Here is a 3,570-nt window from a genome sequence, read left to right as displayed (position 1 = left end):
TATATGAATTATATATAACAAGGGTACTATGGAGCATCAGCTTTGCCAAAAATAGACGTCAAAAATACTCCGAACTTACGAAAAGTAGCACTAGATTTTCGAAGGCATGGTTGGAAAAAAAAACTAAGTGAATAAGGATTGCGTCTTACCTCTACTAAATTGCAAGAAGGAATGCCAATTAACCTGGTATCATGATTTCGAATTTAGTGCCAAAAATGCTTGATTCTCTTCAGCCAAGTCTACTCGTAACAAACTTATATATCACTTTAACCAATGCCTGTGTTAATGTTAATGAGTATTAATGTTCTTTATATAATTAAAAATTTTATTAAGATCGTGATTTTGTCCTCCAGGCCCATAATCGAAGCTGCCCCCAGCCAATTTGGGTCGACTTCGAGCGGTATGTCTTTGATATTTATTTTTGAATTTCTTCTCCCTAAATACATGGGCAGAAGAATTGCTTCATCCGTCTTTAAGGTGTTATTCGAATGACCACACTGGGACGTCCGGGAAATCTAGTCTGTATCGATCCGCCAGCTGAAACCGACTTCGCAGATCGTTGAGGCATAAGTTTTCACTTCTATCCTGTGTTTCGTCAGCACAATCTACGCGTGCATCGCAGATTATGTTAAAGTCGCCTAATAAAACTATAGAATGCGAGGTACCTAGGAAATTCTCCAGGTCCCGAAAGAAATCAGACTGTCTGCTACCAAAAGGTGCGTAGACGGCCACCAACCTAAAGGACTTACCACTGCTGAACGTCACCTGGTCTATTTTGTAAAGTTTTATATTCTCAGGGTTTTCCGATTTACTGCCCCTGCCGTAGGCGTATCTTTTATTTTTGATATCAGTCTAGAGTTTGTCTTTACTGCCATAAGATTGAGATCAAGCTGGGGATGGAAGACCGAGGGTCGGGGGTGTTATTTTTCTGTTGTGTGTTCTATGTTGGGTTTTTTTATTGCGTGAAGGACTCATGGAGGTGTTATGTGTACTTTTCTTACGTATGTAATTTCTAATTTTTCTTACTTATGTAATTAAATTGTATTGAACAGGGACGTAATATATTGAGAATACAGGCAACATTGAAATCGTAATGATATAAATTATAATCCAACGAATGTGAGAGACAGAATGATACAGAGAGAGAAATGGAAGTAAAAAGCAAAGCAAAGAGAGAGTGAAGGAAAGGGAGAGAAAAAGAATAATGATTTAAAATTTATAATAATGATTTAAAATTTTGGCGCAAGTCCAGCAAGAGATATGAAGTAAAAAATTTTCTGTATTGTATAATCACTAACGGTTAATTTCTCGCTAATATATACCTCGTTAGCCTACATTAATCAGCTAAATATTCTAGTCTCATCTAGTCCGACCCAATTCTAAACACGACTGCGTTTGTAATGTACAAATAACAAATTAACTTTTGTATCACAGTACTGAGTTCATATATTCGCTTTCCAAGTCAGCAACAGACAAATATAATATTTTGTACTCCACATAGTTTAATTGCGTGAAGGCAGAGGTCATTGAACGAACAAACAAGTGTATACTAATCATACTGCCAATCTGAAATACCACTACGACAAAAAATATATATAAAATACAGTATAAAGATCAATACTGTGATATTAACGTTGTTAAATTAAAAAAAATATAGTAAAAACATAAAATATATAATTTGAATATTGGTTTCACATATTAGGACATGATCAGCAATTATCGGGAAGTAGGGCTTAAGTCAATTAGATCGACCCCAGTGTTCGAATGGCACTAATTTTATCGACTCCGAAAGGATGGAAGGCATCTCTTCCGGCCATATGTTTTGAGTTCAAATATCAACGAGGTCGACTTTGACTTTCGTTGTTTTGGGGTGAGCTCTTGGAGATCAATGTAATCGACTTGCCCCCTCCCCTCAAGTTGCTGGCCTTGTGGTAAAATAGGAAAGAACTATTGATAATATACCGATACACATTATGCATGTATGTATGTGTATGCATATATATATATATATATATATATATATATATATATATATATATATATACAAATATATATACAAATATACATATATATGTGTTTGTGTGGTGAGAATACACACATACATATAATGACTCATACATACGCACTTATAGAGGGAGAGGGAGCATGACTAAGAAAAAGAAGCAATGAAAACGAGAGATGGATGGCGGGAGACGACAACGTTGGCAAAATATATTGAAATGTTGGTTATTTCTATAACTCTTCTTTATCTGTTTTCCAAGGTTATCACCGTTTTTACACAGATTTTTAAAAATATTTACCATACTCACGCTCCTCATAAAAATTAAAACTTACCTAAGAAGCGTATATAATTCTATATTTCAGCTATCAACAGGCATGTAATTTAAGAAGTTTAAATGCTTTCTGTAAAATCATTCTAATACTTATATTTCACTTCAGTAGAGAATTAATGCAGCATATTAGAATAATCGTTATGGCTATAGATTAAAAAATGCTAAAGAAAAACATATAGATATCATCATTACTATGAATTAAATAGTTCCGCGGACATGTTTGGTTTAAACTAGAAACATCTAGAACTGATAAACCGAAAAAAACCCCTTAAATTTGTGTTTAGCGCATCAAGGGTCTGGGGGACCAAAGAAATTCTTTGTGGTGGTTTACGGATTTCTATGATGGAAATAATATACCTGAATTACGATCAAACAGAAATGAGGTTCAGAATAAAGCAAGCAAAACATAGAGACACATTCTAATAGTATTAGTAAAATATTGATTTCTAACTTTAGCACAAGGCTAGTAATTTTGGGGAAGGAGATAAGTGGATCACATCGACCCCAGGGCTCAACTGGTACCAATTTTATCGTTACCGAAAGGATGAAAAGTAAAGCCAACCTCGACAGAATTTGAACTCAGAACGTAAAGACGGACGAAATGTCGCGAAGCATTTTGGGTATTAGTAAAATATTGGTTTCCAATTTTGGCACAAGGCCAGCAAATTCAGGGGAGGGAGTAAAGCAATTACATCGACCCCAGCGCTCTACTGGTGCTTATTTTATCAACTCCAAAAGGATGAGAGGCAAATTCGATCCCGAAAGGATGAAAGACAATGTTGACCCCGGCAGAATTCGGACTCAGAACGTAAAGACGGACGATATACCACTAATCATTTTGCTCGGCGTGCTAATGATTTTTACTGCCCACAAGGGGCTAAACAAAGAGGAGACAAACAAGGACAGACAAAGCGATTAAGTCGACCTTAGTGCGTAACTGGTACTTAATTTATCGACCGCGAAAGGATGAAAAGCAAAGTCGACCTCGGCGGAATTAGAACTCAGAACGTAACGGCAGTCGAAATACTGCTCAGCATTTCGCCCGGCGTGCTAATGATTCTGCCAGCTTGTCGCCCTAATAATAACAATAATAATGATAATAAACTGCAGAAATTTCGGGGTTGGGGAGGAGGTAAGTCGATTACATCGAGCCCAGTGCTCAAATAGTGCTCTTTTCACCTTTTCCCGAAAGGATGAAAGGCAAAGTTGAGCTCGGTGGAATTTGAACTCGGAATAT

This window comes from Octopus bimaculoides, chromosome 11 (assembly GCF_001194135.2).
Source record: "Octopus bimaculoides isolate UCB-OBI-ISO-001 chromosome 11, ASM119413v2, whole genome shotgun sequence".
NCBI lineage: Eukaryota > Metazoa > Mollusca > Cephalopoda > Octopoda > Octopodidae > Octopus > Octopus bimaculoides.
Note: the sequence above shows the minus strand (reverse complement) of the source record.